This window comes from Betta splendens, chromosome 5, assembly GCF_900634795.4.
Source record: "Betta splendens chromosome 5, fBetSpl5.4, whole genome shotgun sequence".
Taxonomy (NCBI): Eukaryota; Metazoa; Chordata; class Actinopteri; order Anabantiformes; family Osphronemidae; genus Betta; species Betta splendens.
This window is the reverse complement of record NC_040885.2, coordinates 4451039-4464185: the sequence shown is the minus strand read 5'-3', so window position 1 is coordinate 4464185 and position 13147 is coordinate 4451039. Positions and strand designations below refer to the sequence as shown.

Genomic DNA, 13147 nt, shown 5'->3' with positions numbered 1-13147 from the left:
TAACAGGGGCCCGTTTCAAGAAGGAGGTTTAACAAATTCTGAGTTTAAACTAAACTGAGTTGATTTACTCTGAGTTTGCAAACCTGGAGTTTTCGGTTTCAGAACAGCTGAAAAGAGTTGGTTTAGCAACTTCGAGTTTACTGACTCAGAGTTAAGCGCGTGCACCGCGACGATACAAAGCCCTGATCAATGGAGTGAAGATATTACGAGTCACCATGGCAACAGGACAACAAAAGACGTCCGAAAATGGATATGACCTCAAGCATATAGTGACTACGAGTCTATATTCGGTAGAAAAAGCAACACGGCTGCAGCGGCGAAAGAGAAAGAATTAGCTTGGAAGAAAATAGCTGCTCGAGTCAATGCGTAAGTTTACATTTTAATCATACAGTGTTCGGTGTAACTAATTAGTGAATAATTTTAGTATTGTTGTTATGTTTCACTTGTAAAGTAAGGACTTTTAAAGTAATTGTTCACTCATCTAAGAAGTTTCTTCAGTAATTGCATAAAATACCGATGTTTGAATGAATTAAAAGTGCAGTGTTATGTCTATGCATTTTTAAAATTCCTGTTGTGGTTGATGTGGGATTTGTAAAGTAATGATAATTCAATAATCCAATAAGTTTTATGGAGAGCAATTATTACATTAATCTAATTAGGTTTTTAAAAATTACCCAAAACACGTAATAATATAAGAATTTAATTTCAGTTTTTATGTAGGCACAATCCTGCAGACATAGAAGAACGTGGCTAAAAATGAAATGTAAAAACATAATTCAAACAGGTATAAGGCACCATCATGTCATTGGTGTAGACTACCTGACTTTACAACATTTGACATATTAAATAACTAAATAGCATGCAGAGTATAGCAGTGCAGCAGCATTGTCAACATGGGTGTAATGTTTTCACACAGTTAAATCATTTGACTTCTACTCAGCCAACAGAAAGAAGGCAGAGGCTAGAACAACTGGTGGAGGACCTTCACCTCCACCACTGACCCATGCAGAGGAGAAGGCCCTCGGCATGAACACTGGAAAGCAGAGGCTGAAGGAATTCCTGGAGGGAGTTCATCAGAACCAGTCACTCCCCAGCATACAAGTGCATTTGTAAAATGTAAGAAGCCTACCTATATATTTGATTTTTTACATAGGCTACTTTTTATATTCATTTCTTAAAGTCTGGGTTGGGTTCTTTGTTGGTCTTAACAGATTCTGATAGTAATATATGAATCCTCCTGTCACAACAGAAACCCAGGATGTTGTAAGTATACTATTAAATAAAGCTTAAATTATGATAAGCAGTATTATAAAGTGTAATATTAATACAGTTTATACACAGCACATGATTTCTGATGTTTGTGTTGCGTAGCCTAAATGATGTAACTTGATCTCCAAGTATAGTGACATTATTATCTCCCCTCTGCCCCAGACTGTGAAAGAACAGCAGGAGGAGGGTCCGTCACATTCTGCTGCACAGATGCACACAGTCCAGTGATGTTTAGTAAATGCCAGAGTTCAATTCTGTAAGAGTAATGAGGAACTATGTCTTGTAACTCTAAATCTTCTGTATTTTAAGTTACCGGTTATTGAGTTGTATATACTAAATCCCGAGGAAATGTTATACATGTACCACAAAATTGAAAAGACAGATCTAGAAATTGAAATTCCCAAACACAAGCTGGAGATGAGTGTATAGTTAAAGGTGAATTGTATGAATTATTGGAAGAATCATAAAATCTAACAATTGCCTTTGTATTTGTAGGAAATGAAAAAAAAAACAAATGAATTATGATTTGCATTTATTCAGTTTCTTTTATTGGTGGTGATGGTTGATTAAGACATTACAGCAAATCACATCTCTGACTGTCCATCCACTGTGCAGATTACCATGATGGAAGGAGTCTTCCTCAGGGTCCTGTATTTGTGGGCCTGCTCCCATGAGTGTGAGTGTGTCAAGAACACACGGATGAGGACCCAAATGCACAGCGCAACACAGCTTGACGGTGGTAAAAGGATAGTTTATTCCAGGTTACAGGGTCCAGATCAGGCAGAGTCATACACGAGAGGTTATGCAGGTTTAAACAAGGTCAGGCGGAGACAGCGCCAGGGACAGGCAAGGTTCGTACATGAGGGGCAGGTTAACAATGCCAAATCGTGTGTGGAATCGTGGTCAGGCAGCCAGACAAGGACGGTAACATGCAGAGCAGAAGACCAGGGCAGACAAGACAGGCAGGGATTAGGCAGGCTCGGAATCAGTGGTCAAAAAACAGGGTACACGATACACGACAGGACTAGATCAACGAACGCTGGAAAGTGGTGATAACACGCAACAATCTGGCAAATTACAAGGGTGAGCGGTGGAGCCTAAATACGAAGTGGACTGATAGCAGATGAGGTGCAGGTGTGGATAATGCGAACCAGTACAGACAGGGAACAGCTGATGATGTGACGTTAGCAGGAAGTCCTTTCAACATAAAGCAGGAACAGGCATCAGAAACAAGAGACAAGAAACCAGATCGTGACAGAGTGCATGCATTGAAATAAGTGTATAGGACATCCATGTACTTACCCCAGTGCAGCCTGTTATTTAGGGTTGACTCACAATATATTCATGAGTTCACGTTTATGATATGTGCAGCATCACATTTGATCTTGGTGGTGTAAACAATGATACGTCAGTGACCATTCGAAAGAGTAGTCAGTGCACCTGCACATTTATTAGTTTATTTCAGGTCACAGCAAGATGTTATTAATTCATCATAATTTTTCAGATTAGCCTCACTGAAACGCATTAAATACCACATACCTGCAATCCTGTGAAACTCCTCTTTAATGGCTTTAAGGAGTTTGTGTCAAGGAAAGCGCTTGAGGTCGAGCTTTTCTACATACAGTGCCTTTACTAACGTGCTCAGCATCTCCACTGTTATAAAGAAAACTACCATTTGCAGGTGATGTGTTTGATGTACAGTATGGGTGGATAAGATTATTGACATATGTCATGGAGTCTCAAAAAAAACGGTACCGCTAAAATAAATATGCACGGCGATATTACAGAAAATTAACTCGTGGCGTCAAAATCCTCTCGCGGCGTAAATGCAATGCCGTGTGAATTAATACATCGTCCTCATCTACAGGATCTTGTAGGGAAGTGCCTGTTTCTAGAGGATTTTGCTTCCTGCGCGAAGAAAACAGGTGAAATCTATGAATGTACTGAAAGATTAAACGAGGTATTTAAACACTGTTCACTTTAAAAAGTGGCGGGGACCGAAGGAAACTCTGGGTTTCCCAAATAAAACCTGCTCCCGACCAGGTTAGGTTCACAGAGTAAGTTGCCATAGTAACTGACTCTGAGTTTCGATTACCTCGCTTCTTGAAACGGGTTTAAACTTACCCCGCTTTACGGGTTTAAGTAACCCCGCTTTCTGAAACCGAAAACTCTGAGTTTTCCTTATTTCGGGGTTAACAAACTCAGAGTTTCCACAAAACCTCCTTCTTGAAACAGGCCCCAGGAAACACAATGACATTAACAAGAAACACAACAACATTAACAAAAAACACGATGACATTAACAGAAAAGACAACAACATTTAAACATTATGGAAAGGGTAGGGACCGGGTCTTGTTTCTGATTCTGAAGCTAAGACCGTCTAATTTTCACTTCCTGTTTTTTACCTGCAAGCTAAAAACAGGGCTATGATGCGCTTATTAATTTATTAAGGGCTATATAACAAAGGATTTTATCGGAGATCGATAGAAACGTTGCTGCCATTTACAGCTGCCTGGAGACCGAATAACATGGTTGGTTCTTGGATAGAAACCTAAAACAGGCTCCATGTTAAAACTGTGTTTAAATGCTTAGTGAACTGAATCCGCAGGTATTTAACTCACGGATCTTTTGGTAGACAGACTTACTATTTAATGAGGCCAAACTAAGTACTGTACTGTATTATATATTAAGCTGAAACTTGTCTAATTGCCAACCACCTTGTTCGGTAGCCAAACAGCTGTTCAGGTCTGCAAAGTCCTGATATGATCGCTCTTCCCACACTTATGAAAGAGTAGACTCCGTCCCACTGAGTCCTGCTTCTTTCAGTTTTCTTTCAGTTTATAAATAGCCATCAATTTTCTTCTTTAACATTCAGTTAAATTTGAATTACTGCACAGCTAAATCTAGGCTTTGAAATTAACTCAGTTCAGTTTTACTTTATCTTACATGTCAATGTGAGACCACTGAACAAACTGTAGAGCTGAGTTGCAGTAACTTCTTTCCTGTGGAGTTGAATTTCCTCTGCCATACAGTTAATATTCAATATTTATAACTTGAGTATCACTCTTTATTAGTGTAGTGCCTTAGACTGAGTTAATAAAATACAAACAACTACAGCATTGATATTCCTCTATGTAATCTTTACTTACAGTATAACAGAATAGTAATAGTTTAAAGGTCCCTGCACATGCAAAATTCACTTTTTGGACAGTCTGGTACATTTATATGACTCTCTGGTTCATGTGGAGACACTCCTGGTGTGTTAGACGTACGCCCCCTACTTATTTCACATTTTGAGAGTTTATCCAATCCGGACCATCGGTTTCAAATTTGGCGGACTGCGTACATCTGCATTCTATTAACCACTCACAGAACCAGCTTAGGCACCAAAATTTACATGCAACATTGCGTTTCAGTCACTCATTGTGCACTCTAGCATAGTAGGTAGCGGTAATGCACCTTTTATTTGGTTGCCACCCACTATTTAGAAGACAAAAGAAGAAGAAGTCACTTACTGTGACACAAATTGACATAGGGCCATTAGGGTTCCGAAGGTGCTCCGTTGTTGGTTGTTCCAACCAGCATTGCAGCCTTTTCATTTTACCAGCGGAGCTCTTGTAAATGGACCTGTGCCAGCACCGCTGCCTAAATGCTTCTTTGTGTGTGGACACCATTTCACCTCTGTCTGCTTTGAAAACGAGGGTATATTTATTACAGGGCTTGAGGTTGAAGAAGGGCTCTGTTCCTACAAGACGTGATCCACTTGCTACTAGCACTAGCCTCCACATGACGTTCAGTACAACTTGGGTTTGGCTGTTATAGTAAGTTGTGAAAGTCAGCTGTGTTTCTAATTACTACAGAGCCTGTCGTGTGTATGTCGTAGCCCAAGTAGACCTGTGAATTTGGGTTATGGCAAGGTCTATCTAAGTCTAACATGTATGTTGTTGCTGTCTTCTCGTAAGTGTTGCTTATCTAGTCAACTAACTGTAAAAATGACATTGTTTTTTTTTATACAGGCTGGCGCATCCCAGCTACCGAGAGGCAGTGAAAGAGGTTGCTTCTCAAACAAGACATGCCGCTGCAGGCTGGAGTTGTTGGTCACCTCACCTTTGTTGGCCAATAGGCAGTTTTATTTGACAGAGATTTTGGCTACTAAAAATAAACCAATTTAGAACTGTGTCTATGCAAAATTACCCTACATTACTGGAAACAGGTATTTAGACTGACAAAATAGGAACATAGTAGTTCAGAAGTCAGCTCTGTCCTGGGCCATGTCCTGTCCTGGGACGCAATACAGAAGGTGGGTGACAGAAGGGTCCTGGCAAACCTGACATCTATTTTGGACCTTGACTTTCACCTGGGGAGCAGCTTCAGACCTATCCACCCTTGCTGTATGAAGGAGATCTTTGTTTTTTGCTGCAATTAGACTGTACAATAAGCAATCTTAAATCACCTACCTGTACATCACACTCACTCACTAGAATCAGTTGTAAAACTAGCCATTATAACCAGCTTTCTTTGTTGGATTATATTATCAGCTCTTCCTTTTGTTTCTGCAATCAAAGCAGGTGAAGCAATTTCCCTCTGGGAAGTTTTTAAAACTCGTATAGAAGAGGGCTCGTTTCTATCTTGGTGAAGAACAGAGAGGTCTGAGGATCACAAATAACAAGACAAAAATAATAATAATTCTATGCATTCATTTTTGTGTTCCATCCATTAGGCTACTGTAGCAACATGTTTTTTAACAGTAACTTTTTTGTGTCAGCACTATGATGCATACATTTTGTTTGCTAATCTACAGCATTACAACACAACATTATGTATAGATGGTGACACTTTAATGATTACAGATAAATATGTCTAGTCTACCCACTGTGTGGTGTAAGTGTCACATGTCTGAGCAGTCAGTCAGTTCAGGTTCATTGAGAAATATTTGTATTTTTGTGTAAACAAAAACATTACATTCACTTACTTTCCTGTGTGTAGATGACAAAACACCTGTTTGTTGGATGGTCAGGAAATACATCCTCATGATGCTGGACTATAAACGTAAAAGTTAAATTTTTGTTAAAGTTAGCTAACTTTCCACAGGTACAAAGAAGTAACCTTCACCCATAACGTTAGCTGTGTGTGCGTCTGAACATGGATATGCAGACACATGTTGTAGCTTCCTCCAAGTTATTCACAGACACAAGATGTCACAAGGCATAAACAGTTGCAGCACTATGCATAAACATAACCCAATATATTGGTGTGTGTAATGGAAAAATTGTGCCTTTGTGCTATTTCTTATCCAACACAGCCGTCATGTGCTGGTAAGTTGCAATACTGAACTGAACATTCTTACACAAACAACTAATCTCTTGTGCCCTGTCATATATCAAGTCTAAACATCTGATGTTTCATTTGACTGACTAATAGCTTATGATATATGTTGGTCGTTTACACCCGAACTCTGGCTCCATCCTATCTGACTCCCCACCAGACCCAGGACTGTTAAAGCGAATGCATCTTGTCTTCGAAGCTTGGTGTTCCTTCCTTTGGATAACAAGACTGATGATGCAGTGAAAATGTAAACATTCTCACTCACGGCGAGATAAGGTGGCACAAACAATTCTATTGGTGCAGAGAGACATTCCACCAGAGCCAGAGAAAGGGGTTAAAAGGCAGAGACAACTTGAGGATCGTGGGCTCTTTGCATCACACCTTCGTGCTGTATGCACTGATCTCCCCAGCTGGTTTTTGGTTTGTTGATGTGCACGATCAACATCCATGCTTTTGATTTGCTTTCCCCATTATTTTTATTTTCCTTTATTTTTATAATAAATCACACAAAAGACAACTCTGTCATCTGCCTCAGTACAGTAAAGTAGGTACAGTGTCAGTACAGTAAATATGCTTCATCTAAAGCAAAATGTTTTATCTGGTGAAAGCATTAATTTTCAAAAAAAAACAATTGAAATAATGATTTTCAGATGTCCCGGGTCGAATCTCGGTGGGAGCAGAAGTAATTACTGAACAATCAGCATTGTTACCTTTTTTATATTTTGGCCTACAAGCTAATAGCAAATGACTAATAGGGCTGGCTGTCTGTATTATTTAGGAGACAATTGTAGTATTTTGTATAGTAGTATTTCCAAGTTATGGCAGTTCAAAACCGAAATAAGCAGCTGTACTGTATGCTTAGACAGATCGAGTGCGCGCTCCCATGTACAGCGTTCGATTTTATTATGACATTATTCCTGCGGGAGAATCAGGTGTCGCAAATAAATCTGAGCGACTCTGGATTTGGCCGACTTTGAAATCTCCGGTAAATAAATAAATTTTAAGAAGCGTCCACAGTCTGTGGCATTCTCGTGTGCTCTGGGAGAGCGTTCCACAGACTAGGTGCAGCTTTGCGAATTGTCCGATCTCCTCTTGAGTTTCGTCTTCGGCTAAATAAGTGTAAAACAGTCCTTATTACTCATGCAGAACAAACAACTTGCTGCATTAACAAGTCAGAGATCTGCTCACTCCTGGTGTTCTGGCATACCATAGATTTATTTATTTTATTATGTTATATCTTCTACAAGTTAGCAGTGGTAGTCTGCCATACCATAAGAAGAGCGTTTAAAAAAAGTGAAGTGAAAGGTTTTGGCTTCCCACAGCCTACATAGGCGCAGCTGATCATGCTGCTCGATCTCCCATGGAGCTTTTTCTTTTTCTTGGAGCTAAAGTATTTTACACCTATTGACCGAGTGGTGACAATATGTTAACATGTCTCTATTCCAATACGGGGAGTAGGGGGAAGTGATGTGAAGTTTGCTTTAGCGACTGAACCAACATCAGGTGCGTGTTTACGGCGCAGAGCGAGTTCCAAATCCACTGTGTTGCCTGTGTAATAATAAGTTTGTTTTTCTGCTTGTTTTTTCATTAAGGTCATTCCCACCTTAAAAATGGTCAAAGTGGTTTATGCTGCAGAGCAGAAGGAGTTATTTTCGTTTTCATCCAGTATAACCGTTAACATTTGGAAACACACTGTGTGTCTCTTCTCTATGTGCAATCAACAAAGACTGGGCAGCATGGTGACACGGTCCGTGTACGTTCTAACAGTTTGATTTCCCCACCAGAGTAAAAGCTGGGAAAACAAGAAAACGACTTGTTTTCTCATTTCCGTTTTTTTCCTCAAAAGGAGAAAACGAGAAACAGCTTCAAATCCAATTCCGGGACTAGTTTTGAAAACACTTTTTTTTAGCTTGTTTATTCATTTTCAACACGCTGCTTTGATTAAATTCGGTTTATCAGTTTTTTAACGAGAAACAGGAAAACGGTCCGTGTATGTTCCAACAGTTTGATTTCCCCCTCAGAATAAAAGCTGGGAAAACGAGAAAACGACTTCAAATCCAATTCCAGGTCTAGTTTTAAAAACACTGTTTTCAGCTCGTTTATTCGTTTTGAACACGGTGCTGTGATTAAATTCCATTTTTCCTTACATCAAGTGAAACGAGGAAACGGATGTTCTTTGTATTTTATTTTCTGGACAACTTGATTTCAGCTGATGTTGTCTGCAAAGGAAACTATAAATCCATTACTTAAGTTGCCCTTGAGAACCGGCTTCCTGTCGTCATTGTACTGTGTTTCAAAATAAGAGTCTCACTTTCTTAGACTGTGCGTCTGGCGTCTAACGTGCGTACCATCAGAGCAAACTTTACAGCGTGTGTGGTGGGAGGTCTCTCGTTACAATACAAAGTTACTGGACTTACTGGGAGCCGTGGTCCTGATTGCTTTGCCACGACAGACAACTCAAATACCCACGTGCTGTTACCAGCGTGTTCATATTAACAGGTCCTCCGGTTCTAAAACATTCTAAAACAACTCGTTTTCTCATTTTCCCAGCTTTTACTCTGTTGGAGAAATCAATCTGTTGGACAGTACTTATACACAAGGACATACTGCATAAAGACAGCAGCAACTTCAGCAATTGACAACAAACACTAGCGCGCATTGACAACTTGATCCAAGTCATCGTCCTATGAATAAGTGGCTTCTCAGCACCAAATCGTTGGAACGTCACATCACAGACGGTGACGCAACTTCCCCGATTCTCTCATTGCCTGCATTTGCACATGCATACATTTCTCGTTAAGCTCTGTCTGGACACATCTTCTGTCATTCAGGCTCTTACGTTTTATTCGGAGTCAGAGAAAACTATAGGTCATTGCGGTCTGAGTAAATTTTTGGAGTTTGGTTTCTCCAACAACTTAAAAGCTGCTATAACGAGAGAACGACTTATTGTTTCGTTCTCTGTTTTTTTTCTCAAAACGAAAAAGCAGCTTTAAATCCAACTCTGTGCCTTGTGTTGAAAAGACAACAACACTTGAATTCCGTTTGTCGCTCATATCAAGAGAAACGAAAATCCAGTTTGTTTTGTATTTTTTCTTCATGACCAACAAACCAGAAGACAAGTACAGATATACATATAAAATACATTTATAACACAGATTGATGAATAAATATAGATTCCTATTTTATGTTACTATACTTATATTGTTGTATTGGTTTGGCTGGAGAAGAGACTGTGTCTCTCGGCTGGCCTGGGAACTGTGTAAAGACATCAGCAGCTTCGGCAATTGACTACAAACACTAGCGCACACTAGCGAGCAAAGACACATAATATTCTATAACATATACAATACAATATATGACATAAACATAACAATAAACATGACATCGTTTTTGTGCTTAATAATGACCACACAACGGAATTTTATCTGTACAGACACAGATAGAAATTAACAGTCGGACCTCACATCTTTGTGCCACCTGGTGGTTAAAACTAGACTAGCACCCTGATTTTTTTCATCTTGCTGCAGGATTAAAAATCCTTAGTCAGGAACACACCCATTGCGCAGTGGTGACGCAACCGTACTGCAATAAAAAAGGTGGACGCTTTGAAGTGCTACGTATGTACACTGTGGCCGCACGACACAGTGCGTCAAACTAACATGTAATGTCGTAAGAACTTATTAATAAAAACAAAAACATTAAAACACCACAGCACAATGTAATGACAAGTTACAAAATTAGCCATCATTTAATTAACTAGCTAATTAAATATTTCCTATTTTTTTATATAGCGCCAAATCACAACAAAGTTATCTCAAGGCACTTTACAAAGTAAGGTTTAAGACCTCACACAACTATACCCAACAAATCCCACATACCGCAAGCATTTAATTTGAGCAACAGTGGAGAGGAAAAACTCCCTCTCTAACGAGTAAGAAACCTCCAGCAGAACCAGGCTGGATGTGCCTTGAGTGGTTGGGGTGAGGGGATAGAGAGAAAGAAAAGCACAGCAACAACAACAAGCAATAACAGAGCACAGACAGGATGGTTGGACCAGGGACTGGACACAGGCAGGATGGTTGGATCCGCAGCTTCCCATCACAGACACCAAACTTTGAGTCCTATGATACCTGTAGGTGAGGACAGAGTGGAGGAGAGAGAGACAGAGAGGGGGGGGGGGGGGGGGGAGCACAACTACTGGAAAGAAAGAGACAAGGTTAGTTGAACATAGAACAATGATGGGAGGTTATTGGACAGAAGAGGTAGAAGGACACAGAGGAGCTCAGTGTATAAATTAAGTCCCCCAGCAGTCTATGTCTATTGCAGCTCAATTAAGAGATGTTTCCTGTGACTAACAATCATTGCCAGTGACCTGAACCATCTTTAACTATAAGCTTTATCAAAAAGGAAGGTTTTAAGCCTGATCTTAAAGGTGGACAGTGTGTCCTACACAATAGGAAAATATACATATACCTGTACGAATAAGTAGTGCCATACCTCGTTGGCCTCATTAACACTAGCACCATGAGAAGGTGTCATTTGAACCTTTCGACCTTACAGACCTAGGCCAGTGGGCAAAAGACCCCTCGCTATAGCCGACATCCTCTGAACGACTGCTTTTGTCATGTAAACAGGGCCATCACTCACGCAGGTACTAGGCTCATGAAGGTACTATGGTTGGCTTTCTTCCCAAGCCAATGCTGTAACAAGTGAGCCACCAAGCCACCATGGAGAGACTTTATGTCTAAAAAACAGTCTATGTTCTACCGTTCATAATACATTATGTGGGCTGGGCACGCCCCTCCCTGGCTGGCTGCGCCTAGCCCCACAGATACCGCTTACCTCTGAAACAGGGCACGTTTGAGTTCTGATTTTGTGTGGAAAAAACTTTGTGTGTGTTACTGTTCATAACAGACTGTAAAAATCCAGTTTGTGGCCAGATTCTTACAGCTTGAGTGACGCCACTCTTTGTCCTGTTTGGAAATGCGCTCCTCCCCGGCTGGCTGCGCCCAACCCCACAGATATGGGGTGCCAAATGTAAAAGTAGCACCTATAACTAGTTTTCTCACATTTAACTAAATGACACAACATGTTTTCTCACATTTAGTTAAATGTGCAAAAGTCTAAATGTAAACATTAAATATAAATGTAAATGTTAAATATAAATGTAAATGTTAAATGTTAAATCTAAATGTTAAATGTTAAATATAAATGTTAAATGTAAATGTAAATGTAAATGTAAATGTTAAATGTAAATGTAAATGTAAATGTTAAATGTAAATGTTAAATGTAAATGTTAAATGTTAAATGTAAATGTTAAATGTTGGTCGAGTGTAAAACTGAATATTCATGAATGGGCAAGTAGACTCCATCCCTACCCTCAAACAGCGCTGGTCTCAGATCAGAGACGCGAACTCAAACACGTCAAACAGTACGCATAGCTCCGCCCACATCTGACTCTGGATCGGTGGACGAAAATACTGGAGAGAAGCCTGAAGTCGAAGCCATCATGGCCGCCAGCTCCGACTCCCTCCCGTTGGGGGAGATTGAACGAGCTGTAACGGCAGGTGTGCGGGCTGAGGCTCCGCTTCAAACTGCCGTTCTGTCGTAAACACCATTAATGAGGAGTCAAGTAGGTTTAAAAAGAATATTTCTGTGGCGCCGGTGGAGAATTAGTTAGCTAACTATACTAGCTAGCCGAAGTTACTTTATGTAATGAAGACTTTTGAGTTCTGACTTTATGTGTAAAGAAACATTGACTTCTGACTTTATGTAATTAATAACTTTGAGTTCTGACTTTATGTAGTACAAAACTTTGAGTTCTGACTTTATATGTAAAAAAAACTTTGAGTTCCGTCTTTATGGGTAAAAAACTGAGTTCCAACTTTATGAGGTTAAAAGTTTGAGTTCTGACTTTATGTAATGAAGAACTTTGAGTGCTGAGAACTGTTCACCCCTAAGACTGCTGACCTTTTTTCGCCTTTCCAGCTTACTCAAAATAAGTCGATATAAGTCAATTTTGTCCAACTTTATGAGGTAAAAAACTAGTAAGAAACTGTAATGAAGACTTTTGAGTTCTGACTTTATGTAGTAAAAAAACTTTGAGTTCTGACTTTATGGGTAAAAAACTGAGTTCCAACTTTGAGGTAAAAAACTAGTAAAAAACTGTAATAAAGACTTTTGAGTTCTGACTTTATGTGTAAAAAACTTTGAGTTCTGACTTTATGTAATGAAGAACTTTGAACTGTTCAACCCTAAGACTGCTGACCTTTTTCTGGCCTTTCCAGCTTACTCAAAATAAGTCAGCAGGCCCAAACCACTTCCTGTTTCTGTGTCTGTGTGCAGGGTGCAGCTCCAGCAAAGTATAACATGTTCCTGTTTCTGACAGGATTAAAACATTGAACACATATATCCTTCATAATGACAATAAGTGACAAACGATAAATCAACCCTTGTAAGTGACGTAACATAGCAAAATTATAAATAGGTCAGTAAATTATATTTAATCTAATATTGAGTTCTGACTTTATGTGTAAAAAAACTTTGAGTTCTG

The 13147-nt window shown here is 39.6% G+C and overlaps 1 long non-coding RNA gene across 1 annotated transcript; it reads left to right on the top strand.

Annotated features, from left to right (window-relative positions):
• The first annotated feature begins 201 nt into the window (after positions 1-201).
• Positions 202-7291, top strand: LOC129604180 (uncharacterized). Its single transcript, XR_008694854.1, has 4 exons — positions 202-366; positions 941-1116; positions 1212-1263; positions 1432-7291. It is a non-coding gene; the product is annotated as an uncharacterized LOC129604180 (long non-coding RNA).
• The last annotated feature ends 5856 nt before the right edge of the window (positions 7292-13147 follow it).